A 14,602-nucleotide genomic window follows, 5' to 3' on the forward strand; every position below is an offset into this window, starting at 1 on the left:
CCCCACCCCGCCCCTCCCGGCTGACCCCTGGGCTGCTGCATCCAGCTCCCACGCTGCCCGGAGCTCTCATCTGTCGGCCCAGAGCCGGCCAGCACCGGGCGGGTGGCTGTCCCGACGACAGGCTGGGAGGGGCAGGCCCAGCCCCTGCCCGCCCTGCCCTCCGCCTCCCCACCCCGCAGAGCGGGCCCCCAGCGCCCGCATAAGTGCTCCCGCAGAGGCCCCTCCTTCGACCTGCTGCTCCCCTCAGACCCCCACCACTTGGGCCTGCTTCCCCACAGGCAGGCAGCCCTCCTCAGACACCCCTTCCCCTTAGACCTGCCTCCCCCCGACACCCCTTCCCCTTAGACCTGCCTCCCCCTTAGACCTGCCTCCCCCAGACACCCCTTCCCCTTAGACCTGCCTCCTCCAGACACCCCTTCCCCTTAGACCTGCCTCCTCCAGACACCCCTTCCCCTTAGACCTGCCTCCTCCAGACACCCCTTCCCCTTAGACCTGCCTCCTCCAGACACCCCTTCCCCTTAGACCTGCCTCCTCCAGACACCCCTTCCCCTTAGACCTGCCTCCTCCAGACACCCCTTCCCCTTAGACCTGCCTCCTCCAGACACCCCTTCCCCTTAGACCTGCCTCCTCCAGACACCCCTTCCCCTTAGACCTGCCTCCTCCAGACACCCCTTCCCCTTAGACCTGCCTCCTCCAGACACCCCTTCCCCTTAGACCTGCCTCCCCCCCAGACACCCCTTGTATCTGGCTCCCCCCCCCCGCAACAGGGCCCCCCTTTCAGATCCCCACTCTCTCGGACACCCCCTCCTCAGTTACCTAATTCTCCTGAGACACTCCATCCCCTGCCCATCCCTGTCTCTCAGACCCTTCCCCTTTCTGTCAGCCCTCTGCCTCAGATACCCCACCACCCAGACCTCACCCTAGGTCACCCACACCCTCAGACATCTGCTCCTGTCAGAGGCCCATCCCAGACACTCCAACTCCCAGATCCTTCTGCCTCTCACCACTCCACCCCGCCAGACCCCACCTCTCAGAGGGCGCGCTGTCCTCAGCCTCCCTCCTTTAGACACAAGCCCCTCAGATACCCCCGCACCCCTCCCCGTCACACACTTTTATACACACCATCCCTGTCACACACCCGGCTGCTCAGAAGATCCAACACACACTGTTCCCCCGTAAGCCCCACCCCACCCGTTGGGCACCAGAGGGGACTTGTCAGCCCACTTGCCCTCACACTCGTCCGGTCTCCCACGGCCACCCTCACCCCAGCCCCCAGCCCCGTGTCTACTGAGGCTCCTCCCCCTCGCTCCCTCCAGCACTCAGACCCTCCTGGGGGCAGCCCCTCCGCCCTCCCTCCCACACCCCCATCTCACCCCAGCTCCCCAACTTTCTCTGTTTATCTCCCTCCCTGTCTCTCTCTCCCTCTTTGTCTCTCTTTTCCCTTCTCTGTCTCCTCCCACTATCTCTTTTCCATTTTTCTAACGAGGAGCCGTGGGATCGGCGCTCCGGGGCCTGCTCCCACGCTCCCCCCTCATCTCTCTCCCGCTCGCATCTCTGCCATCTCGAGGTCTCTGCCTGCCTCTTCTCCCGTCTCTGTCCCCCTCCCGTGTCCTGTCAGGCCCACGGGGACCGGCCCCCACCCCCTCTGGTTCTGTCCCCTTCCCTGCATGTCTGCCCTGACTGTCCGGGGTGCAGCACCGCATCTCTGGGTCCCCATGTCTCTCCGTCCCTGGGTCCTCACGTCTCTGCGTCTCCACACCACCCTGTTTTTATGTCTCTGGGTCCCCACATCTCTCCTCCCAACATCCCTGTCTCCATGTCTCTCTGTCTCTGTCTCCCCGTCTCCGAATCTCTGTTTCTGTCCCAGCATCCGTCTCTTGGGGCCCCTTTGATCTCGCCCTGCCCCTGGCGCCCCCCTGGCCCCATTGATCGCAGATCGACCGATGAGGGGAGCAGGGCCTGCGGGGCTGGGGCTGCGGCCCTGGCAGGGGCCCGGCAGGACACCGGACACAAGGACGGACACACAGCCCCAGTGACTGCAGAGGGGGAGCTGCCTGCCGCAACCCCGACCCTCCCAGTCAGTCCGTGCGGGGCGGATGGGGACTCTGGGCAAGCTTTAATTTTTAATTTTATTTTGCTTCCTCCATACCCCCCACCCCCCATCTCCACCGCCCGCAGCCATGGCACCGAAGATGTGTGTGTGCGTGTGTGCGTGCGCGTGCAGCAGTGTGGAGAGGGGCTGGGTGGGCGAGAGCGGCCCTTCCTCCTCTCCCTGCAAAGCAGCTACACAGACCCACACGCCGACCCAGGCACACGCACCACACTGCCACAGCTCAACAAAGTGACACACACCACACTGGCACACACAGCACAAAGATGTGTGCTGCACACGTCCACAAACTCATACACATCAAGACTGTCACAACTGACACACATCACATAGACCCACACAGCAACCCAGGCACACATACCACCATGTTTCCCACAACAGACAGACATGCGTGTCAGAATAGTCACACACGCACCATCCTGGTCATAGACATCAACCCAGAGACAGACACACAGTTACACACAGACATGCACGAGACACACAGCAATCAGTCCCATACAGAAACAAAGACCTACAACCATAAACCACAGACAGACACTAACACAGGCACGCTCTCATACACCAAGGCTCACAGTCAAATACAGACACAGAGACCCACAATCACACACTGACACAGCGCCACACAGAAACAGAGGCACACCCAGGCACACACAGCAGCACAGCCAAGCCAGTCACACACACGTGACACGAGAGCACACGAGTCGCACAGACAAGCACGAGACCCCGCATGCACACGTGCTCCACCACGCAAGGAGACAGAGGTGCACACACCACACCAACACAGCCAGCCACCGCAAGGCCACAGACACACGCGGCCTCACACACACACACACAGAGCCACACTCAGACCCACAGCCCACCTGGGTGGGCTGGGCACTCAGAGATAACCCCACCCTGGGGCCCTGATGCTCCCGCCATCATCCGTCCAGCTGTCCGTCCATCCACCCATCCATCTGTGGATGTCCCAAGCCAGGCACTCAGAGATAACCCCACCCTGGGGCCCTGATGCTCCCGCCATCATCTGTCCAGCTGTCTGTCCATCCACCCATCCATCTGTGGATGTCCCAAGCCAGCCCCTGCCCCTGTGTGTGCACGTGTGAGGCGCGCACTGGCCCAGGCCTGCCTCCGCTGCTGTCTCACTAGAGACAGATCCCAGCCTCCCTCAGGCCTGCTGGTGTCAGTGTCTCTCCTCTCTCTGTCTCTCTCTCTCTCAGGGTCTCTGTGGCCCCATCTCTCTGTCTGCCTCTATCTCCAAATATCTCCATCTCTGAGTGTCTCTGTTTCTTGTCTCTGTCTCTGGGTGTCTCTGTCTCTCCCCATCTCTCTTTGCCTCTGTCTCCTCAGGCCCCCATCACCCCGGCCCCCGGGGCTGGGGTTTAACCAGTTGTTTTGATTTCTCTAAGCTGCTCCGGCTGCCTCGGGAGCCGCCTCGGGCCTCACACCCTCACCCCAGCCCCTTCATCCCTCACCCAGCGCCCCCCCCCCCACCGCCGCCTCCCCTTAACACGATCTGTACAAGTGGAATGAGAATTGATTTTTTTTTTAAATTTCATATCTTCTCTGGGGCTCTGTCTAAAGAGGAGATAGATGCGGCCCAAGACCCTTCTCCCTCGGCCCCCTGCACGCACACGCGCACACACCCCGACAGGCACACACATCACACCCGGACACACACACACACCTCCCTACACCACACACCCGTGTGGCACACGCCTGTGCACACAGTAGAGACACACAGCAGGCCCCTGCACGCACACGCTCTCTCTGGACACACACCACTAGACGCGCTTCACACACCACACACACAGTGTCCCATCTGGGTGCGCACAGCCGGATGCCTGCTGTCGCACACTATGTTAGCACGTGCTCACCGCACACCTGTCCGTACAGATTATGCCACGTCCATGCCACGTCCAAACCTAGGCTCAAGGACCTCCCGTCACTGGCACCAATGAGACCCCACGGCTGTCCTGGGGAGGACGGGGTCAGGAGGGTGACAGGGGCTCTCCTGCCCGGACTTGCCCCACACTCCCCAGGTCACCCTCTCCTACCCGTGCCCACATCCACCAAATGCTCCGGCCTGACCCTGGCAGGGGTGTCTCTGTGTGTACACACACACACCCACACACACACACACCTCTCACTACTTCTCTCAAGGGCACGCAGTGTCATCCCCACAACAGCCGGCTCATTTAAGAGCTGCCTCACCCCCACACAAAACACAGGCACCCATGACACACACGCAGCACCACACAGGCTGACGCTCCCACGACATCAGAGGCTCAGCCCCACGCATCGCCGGGCATTGGTTCACACAGTAGTGCACTCATACCATCCAACAGTCACACGTGACTGCACAACCACACACACAGCCTTCAACACCCTTCATGGCTGGTCACACAGAGGATGTCCCTTCATTGTCATGAACTCCTTATCCAGCTCGTTACATCCAGCCTTCCAAAATGACCGCGCGCGCACGCACACACACCCCTTACATGTCTGATCCCAGACTCAGACACAAGCCCACAGGCTCAGACACACAACAGCACCCCCTTAACAACAAGGTATTGCCCACACGCTCGCACAGCCAATCTGCGATGCAGAGATTTGCGGGGATTTGTGACCATGTCCACAGCTAGTCCTTTGCGTGCCACCTGGGTGGCACCCTCGGTCCTTCCACCCCGTCTCCCTTGGGCTATTAAGCCTTCTCATCTCCTGGCCCTCAGAGATGTGGGCTGTCCTGTCCTGGTCACTCAGACACACCGTGCGGCCACCTGACTCGGAAACTCCGGACACGGCAACAGCCCTAAAGTTTTGGGGCTGTCACACACCAGACAGCTGAGCATCACACCCAAGTCACACACATGCTCCCAAACATGACACGTGTGGCTTAATTCAATCCCAAGTCCTCACGCACGCACAGTCACTGTGCCCAGGAACACACACATCTCCACACGTCACATTGACACATGCTGCAACACAAGTCCCACAGTCCCACAAAAGGACAGCCAAGCCCCCCTACCACACTGTCACACACCACAGACACACACAGTCCAGATAGCTTGCACACATGCACATGCGTGCGCACGCACGCACACACACACACACACACACACACACACACGGGAACCTCTGCCCAGGCTGACTGTGCAAGACAGATGGGGCACCAGCTTCCAGCCTGGAGGTGTGTTTGTGGCGCCGGGTATGGGGTGCTTGGAAGGCACGAAGCCAGGGAGGGATGGAGACCTCACACCCACCCTCACCCTGTCTCTCCCTCTAGCTGGCGTCTCTGTCTGGGGCGGTGTGTGTCTCTGTGGGTCTCTGTCTCTCTCCCTGAGCCCCAGCCTCTGCACGGATGTCCCTGGGGCTGTGGCCAGCACGCGGAACGGTGTCATTGGGGGGGGCTGGCGAGGGAGCGTCCCCGGGGAGGTGGGAGCCGCAGTGCCACGCACCCCGCCTACCAAACAGCGCTGGGGGAAGGGAGAGGGAGGGAGGCGCAGCAACCGCAGACGGACCGGGAGCCCAGGCTGCTCCCCCACGCCTGCCCCTCCCCTGGGAGACCCAGAGAGATGGGGGAAGCGCAGGGGTGGGGGGAGACATTGAGGGAGAGACACCCACAGAGGGAGAGAGACAGAGACAGAGAGACAGCGTGATGGCGAGAGAGAGACAGAGAAGAGGGAAGCAGCACAGAGCGGGAAATAGATTAGAACAGAGATGGGAGAGACCCAGAGAAAAGATGGGAGGCCAGAGAGAGTCCCACAAAGACAGAGAGGGAGCGAGAAGCAGCGAGAGTGTGAGAGAGAGAGAGACAGAGAGAGACAGAGACAGAGACAGAGACAGAGACACCGGGACAGGGCGGGAGATCGAGTTAGGGAAACCCAGGAAAGGGGAGTGAGTCAGAGAGGCGTCACAAAGTGAATTAGAGCTGGAGGTCACGGGGAGAGAGCTGCTGGGAGGAGAGACCCCGGGTCAGGGAGGAAGGAGAGGAGGGGGCAGAGATGCGGAAAATTGAGGGATTAGGGCAGAGGCAAAGGAGAGGATGAGGGAGAGCTGCGGGGAGCTGCAGGGCAGAGGCCGGAGCCTCAGGAAAGTGAATCGGTCAGCTGACCCAGGCAGATCCCAAGTGCGGGTTCACGGCCACCTTGACACCCACCCTGGCCCTTCTGCGGGCCTGACCTAGCTCCTGGCTACCACCCCAACTCCAAAAGCCACCCCTCCCCCACCCCTCCTCACCTCCACCTGCCCCATTCCAAGCCCAGCTCCAACCCCTGCCTCATCCTGAATCCCACCCTCTTCCCAACACCAAGCTGGTCCTCAACTGCAGCTGTCTCCCTGTCCCATCCTCACACCCCAGGCCCTGCCCCACTGCCCGGGCTGGACCTTTTGGCCCCATGCCCTCTACCAGCGACAGTGACAGACGTGTAGGGGCAATGACCTCGGTTTGATGGTGCTGGGGAGGCGGGTGGAGGGACAGGGAACCGAAGGCAAGTGTGGTCAGCCAGTCCCAGGAGCCAAGAGACCACGAGAGCCCTTCTGGACTGTACTGGCCAAGGGGCAGGGATGCTGTGTGTCCTGGTCATGGGGCTGGGCACCAAGTATGTGCTCAGGAAATACTATTAAAATGGAACTCAGGCTAAAGGGAGTGAGGCAGGGAAACAGAGACAGAGAGATGGTGAGTCAAGGGACAGAAAGGCAGAGACCCAGGGGCTGAGATGGAGGTGGGGAGGCAAGACCTGGGGCGAGGGGGCAGAGAGGTTAGGGACAGAGGGCAGGACCCCCGTGCCTGGAGCCAGGTGTGGGGCCTGGGCTGGCTGGAACTGGGTGCCTGGGCTTCAGGGATCCCACAAGGGCCAGAGAAGGGCCAGGGTCCGGCTGGGCTGGGGGAGGCTCGGGGCTCCAGGGGCATCACGCGGTGCTAATTCAGCGCCATCGATCAGATGGGATGAGAGCAATAAATTATTGTGACAAGATGCAATCCTGGCCCGCGCACTGCCGCCGAGGCGGATCGATCTCTGTCCCCAGCCCCACACCGGGTCCCATGCCCAGGCCTCAGCTGGCCAGGACGCCTCTGCCCACATCTCTCTCCATTCCCCCCACCACACACGCTTCCACTGATAGCCGGGTGGGGCTGCAGCCCTGGGAAAGAGACAAGAACAGAGAGGGACCCACGGAGGGAAGGTCGGCCCCTCTCTGCCCCAGTTCTCTCGCTTCCCTCCGCATCACATCCTTACCACAACCTGGGAGGTAGCGACTGCCACAATGCCCATCTCACAGATGTGGAAACTGAGGCTCCGACAGGGAAAGTAACTTGGCCAAAGTCCCACAGGGGTGAGTGGTGATGCCTGGACTCAAATGCGGGTCAGTATAACTTCAAGCCCCCCAAGATTTCCACCGTCAGAGGGGAAGGCAAGGGACAGAGACAGAAGAGGAGGGAGGTGACAGAGAGAGAATGAGACGGAGAGTGCAGGACACAGAGAAACAGAGAGTCAGGGTGCTATAAAGAGATAGGGAGAGATACAAAGACACTGAGAGAGACAGAAATGGAGAAATGCAGAGAACACAGAGAGGGAGAAAAAGAGACAGGACAGAGAGACAGAGAGATTCAGATTCAGGGATAGGCAGATGGGGGGAGATGGGCAGACTGAGCAGGGATGGAGTAGAGAGAGGGGATAAAAGACAAGTGGGAAGATAGGAAACAGGAGCTGGGAAAGAGGTGCGAGATGAGTAGTTCTGGAGACCAAGGTGTATCTAGGGAGACAGGTGTGTGTTGGCAGGGGGCTGCTGGTTCCATGCAGCTTGGGGGGCAGGTGGGAGCCAGGATGAGGATGACAAGCTCGGCCCAGGGGAGTCAGTGTCGGAGAGAGACAGGTGTGCCAGCAGGGAGGTGGGGCATGTCCGAGGGCAGGAGTGGAGGGAGAATGTGAGGCTGGGGTGTAGCTGGCAGGTGATTGGGAAGCAAATGATGCCCAAGTGACAAGGTGGACAGTGTCTATGGAAGAAGGCAGTCACCTGATAGGCAGGTGTGGGGGGCAAGGACACCTGGAAGCCTGAAGTCAGATGGCCTCAGATGGAGGCAAATCTCCAACATCTACCAGCTTCTGAGCCCAGAAATGACTCCATTTCTCTGGGTTCAGTTTCCTTCTCTGCAAAATGGGAATAAGGGTTAAGGGCCTGCCTCATAAGGGTCTTGCGAGGATGGAATGAGACAATGGATATGAAGAACTGAGGACACCGCCTGTCACAGAGATGGGTTTAATAAGCAGTCACGGGGACATGTTAGGAGCAGGTGCTACTCGTGAGTGGTCCGTGACCCAGCCGCAGTAGCGGCCGTAGCAGCGTCACCTGGAGCTTGTTAGAAACGCAGAGTTTCAGGATCCTCAGCAGACCTGCTGCACCGGGGTCTCTGTGGTGAGACCCAGGCCTCTGTGGTCCACAGCGCTCCAGATCTTTCCGATGCCTGCTACAGTCTGAGAACCTCTGACTTAAGGGCTTCTGCACGCTGCAGCAGGCAGGTGTGTGGTCGGCTGGGAACAGGTATTATATGTGTTTAACAAATGCTACAGGTGTTACTTATGCTCACTGAGAAAGGTGTTCCCTGAGGAGGTAGATGGCTGATGACAGGTTCTATGAAAAGGGACAGGTCTTACTAGAGGGGAGCTGGCTGGAGACGGGTGTAGGGATCTGAAAGTTAGGCTCTAAAGGGGTGGGGGTGACAGGTTGTGTGGGCAGGTGGTTGAGAGGGGTGGGGTGGGTGCACAGCATCTGAAAAAGCTATGAAGGGATGAGGGCTACGTGGATGTGGGGGGAGGAGAAGGCTAGAGGGGGACCCAGTTTTGGGTGTCAGGTGCACGTCTGTGGGGCAGGAGTGGGGAGGCCAGGGGTATGGCAGAGACCCGGATGAAGAGAGAAAGCAGAGAGAGATTAAGGAGGTGGCATGTGGAGGGCTCAGTACTTGTTTGCTGAAGAAATGACTGAACGTGGTACCGGAGCAGGTGATGCCTGAGGTAGACAGGTGAGCAACGGGCAGATGTGTGGAGATGTTGGTGTGACCTTGTGAGGCAAGGAAAAAGGAAGTGAGAAACATGGGAAATTAGGTATGTGGGAAGAGAAGAGAGGTGGATAGGTAGTACCTGAAGGACAGGTATACAGGTGAAGCAGGTACCTGTGGCCAAGGACAGATTCCCTGCCCAAACATGTATAAGTGTGAAGCTGTGCATTGGGAGACACAGAGAGACAGAGACAGAGAGACAGGGAGGAGTCGGACGCAAGGCCAGCAGCAAGTGTGCAGGTGGGGTTGGTGGGGCTTTCAGAGCACAAGGGCTTGTAGGAGACATCATGGCAGGGGAGGGACCGGAGGAAGAAGGACACACATGATACCTGGGGGCTATTGCATGTGTGAGCCATCAGGTGCAGGGGCGGGGGGGCGTGGGTGGTTAGGAGACACGTGGGGTTGGCGCATGTGTTGCTGTCTGGGATGAGTTACCTGAAATGACAGGTATGGGGGAAGCCTTTGGAAGTAGGTGTACTTATGTTAAATTATGGGAGATGGAGTGTGAGGGAGTTAGGTGCAGGCAGAGAGAGTGCCACGAAGCAGGTGTGTTCTCAAGTGACAGTGCGTGGGACGCTCTTCCGGAAGGACCGGTGTGATGGTAGACAAGGCCAGCATCAGGCCAGCATCGCAAGGGAGAGGTATGGGTGAGAGCCAGGAGGGTGGGAGGGAGCGTCACCTGAGGACAGAGAAGGAGGACGCACGTGTGAGTGCCTACATGCAAAGGAAAGGGTGTGTGTGTGAGAGAGAGAGTGAACAGGTACTGCCTGAGGGGAGACAGAGATGAAGAAATATAGATGTGTGAGGAACAAGTGTGTTTAGAGCTTTAGGGGGCAGGTCGGGTGGTGCACGTGCAGGGATAATGGGGTATGAAATGAGACAGATGCAGGCATTCAGGTGGAAAGGGCAAATTTTGGAGAATAGGTGTTACCTGGAGGTGCAGGTAAGCTATATCACGGGCATCTTTGAAGCAGGTTTCAAGGGACGAGTATTACCTGGATGAAGGGAACAGGTGTGGAGGAGAGGGGTTACCTACAGGGCACAGGTATAAGGAGAGACGAATGTTACCTAGAGGTCCAAAGGGGGAACATCGATGTGACAGGTGCGTTGATAGACAGGTGTGGGTGAAAGGTGTAACCTGAGACCACAGGTGTGTGCAGCACGACTCTTTGGGGTGGTGTGCTGCCTCCGTTTCACTCATTACCCCCTCCACCCCTCCCCAGGGGCCAGCTGTGCTCTCCCACCCTGCCCAGGGCTCTGGCCCGCGGCAGGGCACGCAGTTCGCTCTGGGCTTGGCCTGCCGGGCAGCCGAGGCTCCTGAGGCTGCTTGGCGATGCGGAGCGCGTCTGGGCCTCGGCGGCTGGCCGGGCGGAGGGAGCGGGAGGGGGGGCCGTTTAGCCGTGATAGATCCGCGCGCTGCTTGTCTCTTAATCTCCGGAGCGACCGATCGATTCGCTATTTCCCTTTGTTGCCAGAAAATTCGATCCTGGGCCTGGAATTAGGTCCCCGGCTTAATCTGAGCGGAAACCAGTGAGGGGGAGACAGAGATAGAGACACTGAGAAAGACAGAGACAGAGAGATATTGAGAGACAGAGAGAGGCAGAGACAGAGAGACAGAGAGATGCTGAGAAAGATAGGGGAAGGCAGAGATAGGCACAGAGATTCTGAGAGACAGTCTAAGGAGTTGGACCCAAAGAGGTAGAGACAGATGCTGCAAGAGACAGAGTCACAGAGACGGAGGGATAGATTCTGGAAGAGCTGGAGGTGGACACAGAGATCCTGGAAGAGACAGGGACAGAGTCAGTGAGAAGAGACCCAGCCAGGAAAGAGATGTCAGAGGTGGTCCGGTGTGGTCCTGGGACAGTTGTGAAGTGACTGGGACAGAAGAGGTGTGTGGCACTAGGCCACCTGTCCCCAGAAGGACACGCCCCCCCAAAGGTCACGGCCAGGCCTGCACTCCCAGCCCAGAAGTGTGCAGACCCCAGAATTGGCCCAAATGGCCTTCCCACAGCCCCTGGGACCCCTCACCCCAAATATCTAGAGCCCAGTCTGCAGATCCTCAGCTCTGAACTCCAGCTCCAAATCCAGACCTCCCGGCCCCCCCCCCGCGAATCCAACCCCCCATGTTGAGCCCAGCCCCAAATATCCACAGCCCTAGTCCTGACCCCCAGCCCCAAACGGTCCGCCCTCAATCCCAAGTATCCAGTCTCTTGGCTCTGAGCCCCCAGGTCCCAAATTTCAAGCCCTCAGCCCTGCTCTCTAAACCCAAGACTCTCGCCCCAAAAGTCCAGACCCACCCTCAGGTCGGCCCGCCAGCCCGCGCTCTCACCGCCACATCTCCCGCGCTCTCGACACACTCTCCAGCGCCCTGGTCCCGGACCCCTGCCCCGAGGGCGCACCTCCAGCCCTCTCTCCCTCCCTCCTCCCGGGAGTCCGACGCAGCCCCAACCGCCTCGCCGCCTCCGGCTCGGGGAGCCCAGCTCCGGAGGTCTCTGGGAAGCGCCTCCCGCGGCCCGGCCCCCAGATGGAATATAATTTTCCTCAAACTCGGAAAATAAAGTTCAGAGCTGATCAAATTTGAAAACAGATGTCGAATCGCGACTCTAAATAAGGTTCGATCCCGGGACTGAGGGAGTGGGGGCTGCGGGAGGGGGTGGGTGGAGAGGTGGAGACCCCCCTCCTCTCCCTGCCCTCCGCGTCCCGCCCCTCCCGAGGAGGACGCGCGGACAAACCGACGGGCGCGAGGTGGAGGTGGCAACTACGTGACCCTGCTGGACACGCAGAACTGGATCTGGACACGACTCTCGCGCACAAACACAGTCTGGGTAGCAGACACACAGACACGGACATAGGGACACACGAATACACTAACACAGTGCAAACACACACACAGGACACAGCCTATGGGCACATGGATACACAGCCGTAGCAGACACACACACACACACACACACACAAGCATATACACCAACAGATGGACACACAGCCTGCACACACAGACCTACCCTGACTCACAGCCATTCCCTGATCCGCGGACCCACAGACTGGACACATGGACATACACAGATCCATGGTGATATACAGCTACACTCCCTGACACACAAACCCTCTTGACACACGAGCCCAGGGCATGTGGACAGACACACAGACAATCACAGACAGAACAGAGGGCAGGCACACTGACACTCCCCTTCACATGCCCACGCAGTCACAGGAGCACATACCCACAACTGCAGTGACAGGGAAGGGCCCCATCCCAGGATCCGCTCCCATTGAAATAACAAGGAAATAGCCACTGGCCTCACGACCCTGAGAGCAGCCCCCAGCCCAGAATTCAGCTCCCACTCAGATGCCCTAGCCCAGCCTGACCCTGGTCCTCACTAGACACTCTTCTTTTTTTTTTTTTTTTTTGCGGTACGTGGGCCTCTCACTGCTGTGGCCTCTCCCGTTGCGGAGCACAGGCTCCGGATGCGCAGGCTCAGCGGCCACGGCTCACGGGCCCAGCCGCTCCGCGGCATGTGGGATCTTCCCGGACCGGGGCACGAACCCGTGTCCCCTACGTCAGCGGGCGGACTCTCAACCACTGCACCACCAGGGAAGCCCGCCACTCTTCTTTTCCCTCTCTCGCACCTACCTCACCCCTTCTCCTTCTCCCCCTTGCTGCTTCCCTCCCCCACTTTTCTCTCCCATCCCAAGGTCAGGCTCCACCCCCAAGCCTCAGTGCCACCTCCTCAGGGATTGCCCCTGGAGTCACCTGCCTCCAGAGGGGAAAGTGTATGGGGCAAGAAATAGTGGCCAGGACAGCTCTGTGAGATCTCCCCAGCCTCACTGACCCCCGGGTGCCAACACCAAGGTGATGAGGGGATGAAGAAGGCTTCAGACAGGCCCCAGCTCCAGCCCTATTCACCACTCCCCACCTGGGCAAGTCACTAAACATCCCCCAGTCTCAGTTTTCTCATCTGCAAAATGGGGCAATAATGTCAGTTACATGCTAGGGTTAAACAGGAACATGGGAGAGCACTTGGCACCATGCCAAGCTCCAAATAAACACCCCTGCTCTGAGCATTACTACTTCAAAATAATCATATTGAAAATACTAAACATTTGGCTGGAAAATGAGAACTCCTTCACTTGTCTCTACACGGAACAACACTCTTTCAAGTAGGCAGCGGGAAGCCCCTGCCCTGGGTGTCCCTATCCCGTCATTAAGAGGAACTTGAGACACCCTCAGGAAAGTCAGCATCCTCTGGGTATCTAGAACAACCCGGACTGTACACAGCATCCTTGAAGATAGCTCACCAGCTGGACCTGTACCCCTGGGGTGTCTGTGACACCCACCAGACTGTGGAGGACATCTTCCTGGGACCTTCACAGTGGGTGGCTCTGAATGTTCTGGAACACCCTCTCTGGGGTAGGATGGCTCATCTGCATGTGGCGCCCTTTGGGAGAGAGACAACACCCTTCAGGAAAGCTAGAACACTGTCAGGGCATCAAAAACACCAACTGGAATGTATTTTGTGACCATTAAATGCGCAAAAGGGCACCTGAGAAAAGAGAAGGGACACCTTCCAGGCAGAAAGAATGCAACTGACTGTATGTTCCCCCCTTCAGGAAAACAGCACACCCTCTGGGAAGATGCCATTTATTACGGTGTACCCAGCACCCATCCTCGGAATGTTAGTGGCACCCATAAGACAGCAGAAAGCATCAGCTAAGATAGCTTTCACACCCTATCTTTAAGCCCCGCCTCCAGGAGAGACTAGGCATCTCAGGGTGTCAGAAACACCCCTAGAGTGTAGGTAATAACCATGAGCGGCTTCCAATGCCCAGTCAGAGGGTATGGAGGACCCGAAGGAGAGCTCTGATGCCCTCAGTGGCCAGGACCAGATAGGCTGTACAGCACCCATCTGACTGCTCAGAACCCCCTTCCAGAGAAGATGGCTTCCTGATTTCTGGGCTGTGCATCTTTGGATGATCTATGCTCCCTCTCTGAGCCCCAGGTGGTTGGGAGGATTCCTGAGATGGACATCAGTGTGCCCTGCCTTGTGAGCAAACAGTAGCTGCTCAATAAAAGCCAGAGTTCTTGTTGTTAGACATGTCCGAGGAGGCGTGTAACACCCACCAGGGCTGCGTATTCACTCGTTAGCGGTATCACCTACACCTACTTGACTTGAAGGAAGCATCTCACAGGAGGGGGACCATTAAGCTGTAGTTAACAACCCCAGGGAGGCTGCGATAGCAGATGGCTGTAGTTAACACCCCGCTGAGAGAGAACGCCCTCAGGGTGTTTAATGCCCCCTGGAAATGAGAGAGAGAGAGAGAGAGAGGACACCCTCACCAGCCTGAAGCACCCAGTGGACTGAATTTATTACCCAGGAAGGAGAGAGAACACCTCTGGGGTCTGTAACATCCAGTAGACTCTTTTCAAACCCCTAGGGAGTACG

General features: G+C 58.5%; 1 long non-coding RNA gene across 1 annotated transcript in view; it reads right to left on the reverse strand.

The window, feature by feature from the left end:
- LOC112415527 (uncharacterized) overlaps positions 1–14,602 on the reverse strand; it is a 31,166-nt gene that overhangs the window by 1,082 nt on the left and 15,482 nt on the right. The window lies entirely within an intron of this gene.

This window comes from Neophocaena asiaeorientalis, unplaced genomic scaffold (assembly GCF_003031525.2).
Source record: "Neophocaena asiaeorientalis asiaeorientalis breed wild unplaced genomic scaffold, Neophocaena_asiaeorientalis_V1.1 scaffold629, whole genome shotgun sequence".
Taxonomy (NCBI): domain Eukaryota; kingdom Metazoa; phylum Chordata; class Mammalia; order Artiodactyla; family Phocoenidae; genus Neophocaena; species Neophocaena asiaeorientalis.